The sequence below is a fragment of the Capsicum annuum genome, chromosome 12 (genome assembly GCF_002878395.1).
Source record: "Capsicum annuum cultivar UCD-10X-F1 chromosome 12, UCD10Xv1.1, whole genome shotgun sequence".
In the NCBI taxonomy this organism is placed as follows: domain Eukaryota; kingdom Viridiplantae; phylum Streptophyta; class Magnoliopsida; order Solanales; family Solanaceae; genus Capsicum; species Capsicum annuum.
The window spans coordinates 164820361-164826360 of NC_061122.1; positions in this window are offsets into that span (position 1 = coordinate 164820361).

Consider the following 6000-nt stretch of genomic DNA (forward strand, 5'->3'; position numbering starts at 1 on the left):
GAGTTGATGGAACAAGTCCCCAACAAACCCGACTACTGAAATAATGAACTACTAAATGAACTGAAGTAATCTAATATCCTCGGAGTATGAGGACTCACTACTATAACTGCTGCTGATAACTGGAATTGGCTATGTGCGGTTAGGAACCTGAGCATCTAAACCTATGATATGAGACATCATAGCACAAGAAATACAATTGTTAACCTTAAACTCCAATTCCCTATGCCTCACATCCGCATAGGACTTTTAGCGACTTTGAGTGGCCTTCAACCTACCATGAATTACCTTCACCTTTTTTGAGGCTTGGTTAACCAAATCAGGGCCAAAGAACTTACCCTCACCAATCTCATACCACCCAATAGGAGAACGATATCTCCTACCATACAATGCCTCCAAATGATCCATACCAATGCTAGAGTGATAACTATTATTATAAGCAAACTCTATAAAAGAAAAATGGTCAACCCAACTACCACCATAGTCAATCACACAAGCATGAAACATATCTTCTAATGTCTGAATGATCCTATTCTCTTGTCTATCCAACTGCTGGTGGAAAGCAGTACTAAGGCAAATCTTAAGTCTAAAATCTTTAATACCACAATCCAAAATAATAAAAACTGGAGCACTATGCAACTTTACTATCTCCACAAGATACAACTTAGCATAATCCTCAGCCAAATAACTAGTCCTCATAGGTAAGAAATCCATATTAATTGCCTCTCATTTCCATTCGGGCAACTCAATCTCTTGGTACAGACCTTCAGATCTTATGTGCTCAACTTTCATTTATTGATACACCATGCACTTAGCCACATGGTTAGCCACATCCCTCTTCATATTATTACACCAATAGAACTCCTTAAGATCATGATTCATTTTTGTAGAACCATGATGAATAACATAACATGATCCATGAGCTCCGACCAAAATTATTTCTCTCAACCCATCAAAGTTGGGGACACATAACCTGCCTTAGTACATCAAGATACCATCACTACAAACTGCAATGTCAACAAATTTTTGCTGACCCATATTTCTCTTAAACTTTATTAAGTTAGAATCCAATATCTATTTTTTCTTTATCTCGATGACAAGAGACGACTGCGATACCTAATGGACAAATACACCACCATCCTCATAGTTCATAAGACTAACTCAAAGATTTGCCAAATAGTAAATGTCTTTCACCAACTCCCACTTATCTACATCCACATGAGTTAGACTACCCATGGATAACCTGCTAAGAGCATCATCAACTACGTAAGATTTACTTTAATGGTAATAGAGACTTATATCATAGTTCTTTAACAACTCAAGCCAACTATTTTGCTTAAGATTTAACTCTATCTGAGTAAAAAAATATTATAGGCTCTTATGATTAGAAAAAATGTCAACATGAACCCCATAAAAATAGTAACACCAAATCTTCAACACAAATACCACTGCCAATAACTCCAAATCATGAGTAGGTAGTTCTTCTCATGAACTTTCAACTACCTAGAAGCATAGGTATAATGCCGCAGAAGTATGTCTTGGACGTCACACTGTGCTCAAGACTATGAGTAGTCCAAAGCTAACCCATAAAGCCTACATAACTTGAAACTAATGTGAAAAGTGAAGTAACATATTAGAATATGAAAGTAAATAAACTCGTAGCTTGACTGAGATCTTTAACTTGGGAATCATACACAAACACTTTGAGCTTAAAATATAAATAGTTTGATAAGCCTTTAATATTGACCAGAGAGCCACTGGACAAATCTCAACTGACCCAAACATAAACTAAAGTTAAACACCTAAATACTTTTATCTACAAAAAGAAGTATGATAAACTGGGTCCCCGTACTATGAGGACTCACCAAATGTAAGTATTTAGGTGATGATTCCCATAGTCAATCATGGTGTTGGAAACAAGCACTAGGACCTACATTATAAGAAAATGTAACACATAAACATATATGTAGATCAGTACCTATGGAATGCACTGAGTATGTTGGGGTGAATGCATAAGTAAAATGATAACTGAATATTCATATAAACTTTCAAATGATGCATGCTAAGTGTAAATGAATCACCTTGATTTTGAATAAAACAAAGACTGCAAAATGATGAACATGCATAATAAAGCATATTAATAAATTTTGTAAGCCATAACACTTCGTTTCTAAAAGCTTTACTTCTTATTCTTTCTTTAAGATATTCTTCTAGCCAACATAAACCATGTGAGATACCATGGTTTCCAACATCTTACCCACATTGGGGAGAGCTGTTCTACCCTTGTCATCAAAATAACACCTTAACTTAAGTGCTCACTAAACTTTATCTATATTGGGAAAAAGCTTAACCTATGGTGGCTTGTAGTTTCGAAGAATTTAGTATACACTCATCCGCATTCCCTTTCTAATGCTAAATACTACTCCCAGAATACTTATATGCTCATACTTTAAGAAATCCACCTTAAAATAGTATAAGGGTTTATAGAATGAAAACTAGTTATGTTTTTTTTTTCATTTAAATCATAATAAAGATATATAGTTGTGGATTTCTTGTCTTATCTTTAGACCAAAAGATCAAACTTTTTTTAAAAATCATGTTACAGAACATGTCAATGGAGCTTAAGAGCATAAACTTCTTGAAAACTCAGTACTTGTACTTAGGACTTGGAATTTATGCTTTAGTTCATAGAAATTCATAACAAAACATCATGCTAAATAATCATCTTGAAATTTTTGAACAATAGCTCAGTCAAGATAATGAAATTCAAATGAAAATTTGAATCTTATAAGTCAAAAAATGAATATATGTGATCTTGATGCACTTTAAGCTTTCAATCTCATGGTAATATCATATTTCAAGAATATGGCTATTTGGGTATGAACCCTAATTCAAAATAAGTACATTCAATTCTAAAGCCATGCACTTTGTGAACAAAGATGAAAGAATAACCTTGTTTATAACTCCATATACCTGAATTCTTGACTTTTGAAGAAAGTTTGAATCTTGAGACTTGAGGGATGAGCTTGTGTAAGATGAACCCTAATCTTGATGTTTTTGAAGATGGAAGGAGAAATTATTGTTATTTGATTGAGGAATAGAGGGAAATAATGCCTCTTTGAGGGTTTGAGGTCATGGATGGGAAGTTATAAGAGAAGAAAAGACCAAAAATCCCTCAGCTGAACTTTATAGAAATTGGTCACTAGTTTTTATGACTCAACCATACGACTCGTATGGAAGGGTACGACTATGTCCCTCACTTGTAAGTTTGGTAGAATATATGAGGGTACACACTGGTCAACATACGAATCCCACATACGACAAGAATCATCTTTATATGACTTTTACCCCCCACTCATGTCTTGGTCAGAATCTTAGGGAGTATAGTCTAAACTGATAGACTAACAACTTACCTCTATACGACTCGTACCCTACTTAAGGACTTCTATGGGCCAAGTCATACCTACAATAGAATATCCACCATGACACACTGCCTTGCATAAGAATACAACATATCACTCATATGCTGTATGTATGACTCATGGGAGAAATTGTATGATGTATAAAAACTTCTAGACATGGGGTATTACAATATCTCCCCCTTGAGAACATTCATCCTTCAATGTGTTTCATCTAGGATTGGGATTTGGAAAAGAATCAACACTACCACATTGATATTTAACACCAAGCTTATAAATATCATAAGGATTCAGTTCCTCACAACATAAAATACAATATAGGAGAATTTAAAAAAACTTTAAAGGAAAGAACTTGCAGTATATAACACTTCACCATAGGTAGGAATGGAACTGGAGGAAAAAGGATGAGGATACTTGGCCATCATGTCTGCTTCAGCTTCCCAAGTATCCCCTTCAACCAATTTATTCCTCCAAAGAACTTTCACCGACGCTACTTCTTTATTCCTTTGCCTTCAGAGTTGCCTATCAAGTATCTCAAGAGTAATTTCTTCATACGTAAAGTTAGTTTGATGTGTATGCTTGTTGGATCCTGGATCTAGTTTCTCATATGTTACACCTTTGATTACTGTGAATTTTGAAATGAGTGCTGAGATTATTCCTGAGCCTATCCTAGTTTCTACCCCAGTGGGTGATTCAATTGTTGACCAGAAAGTGTATATAAAGTATCCTGTTACTTTTCTTCATAGAGTCTTGTTGGCTGATCTAATTGAGTTAGACATGGTAGATTTTGATGTGATTCTGGGTATGGACTGGCTGTATTCTTCTTATGCCTCTATTGATTATCGAACCCGAGGGGTTAAGTTTCAGTTTTTGGGTGCATCCGTTTTTGAGTGGTTTGAGAATTCTGTGTCACCCAAGAGTCATTTTATCTCTTACCTCAAAGCTAGAAAGTTTATTTCCAAGGGGTGTATTTACCATTTGGTTAGGGTCAAAGACACTAAGTCTGAGACTCCAACTCTCCAGTCTGTTAACGTCGTCAATGAGTTTTCTAATGTCTTTCTGGATGATCTCCCAGGGATACCTCCTGATAGAGAGATAGATTTCGGGATTAATCTTCTTCCTAATACTCAGCAAATTTCTATTCCTCCTTACCATATGGCCCCTGCAGAACTTAAGAAGTTAAAATAGCAACTCAAAGATCTACTAGATAAGGGTTTCATAAGGCTCAGTGTTTCTCCTTGGGGTGCTCCTATGTTGTATGTGAGAAAGAAAGATGGCTCTTTGCATATGTGCATTGATTATCACCAACTAAAAAAAGTCACCATAAAAAATAAGTACCCCCTTTCTAGAATAGATGATTTGTTTGACCAATTGCAAGGTACAAGTTATTTTTCAAAGTTAGACCTTCGTTTCGGCTATCATCAACTCAAAGTTAGGGAGTGTGATATCTCGAAAACCGCTTTCCAAACTTGTTATGGCCATTTTGAGTTTCTTGTTATGTTTTTTGGGTTAACTAATGCCCCAGAAGCTTTCATGGACCTCTTGAATTGAGTGTTCAGACCATATCTGGATATGCTTGTCATAGTGTTCATCGATGATATACTGGTGTACTCCCGTAGTGAGGATGAACATTCTGATCATCTCCGAACTGTCTTGCAAACTCTTAGAGATCACAAGTTGTTTTCCAAGTTCATTAAGTGTGAGCTTTAGCTAAGGTCAGTTGCTTTTCTGGGTCATATCATTTCTTCCGAGGATATTAGAGTTGATCCCCAAAAGATCGAAGCTATTAAAAATTGGCCTAGACCTGTTTCTCCGACTAATATTCAAAGTTTCTTGGGTTTAGCTGGCTATTACCACCGTTTTGTTGAGGGTTTCTCCTATATAGCGTTTCCTATGACTCAGTTGACCCAAAAGAAAGTGAAGTTCTTATGGTCTGAATCTTGTGAGAAGAGTTTTTAAGAGTTGAAGAATCGACTGACTTCAGCCCCTATTTTGACTTTGCCTGATGGGGTTGATGGTTTTGTGGTGTACTTTGATGCTTCGAGAGTTGGGTTGGGTTGCGTATTGATGCAGAAGGATAAGGTGATAGCTTATGCTTCTAGACAGTTGAAACCCCATGAGAAAAATTACCCCACCCATGACCTTGAGTTGGTTGCTGTTGTGTTTACTTTGAAAATCTGGAGACACTATTTGTATGGTGTCCATGTTGATGTTTTCACTGATCATAAGAGTCTACAATATGTGTTTACCCAGAGAGAATTGAATCTTAGGTAGAGACAATGGTTAGAATTGTTAAAGGACTATGATATGAGTGTGTTGTACCATCCGGGAAAGGCCAATATTGTGGCGGATTCCCTAAGTAGAGTGTCCATAGGTAGTGTTTCGCATGTGGTAGAAGGTAAGAAAGAGTTGGCTCGTGATGTACATCGTTTGGCTAGATTAGGGGTTAAGTTGCTTGACTCTGTTGAAGGTAGTATATGGGTTCAGAGTAGTTCCAAATCCTCCTTGGTTTCGGAAGTGAAGGAAAAGCAATACTTAGATGCTAGTTTGGTCCTTGACTGACTCCTTCAGTCTGACCAAACTA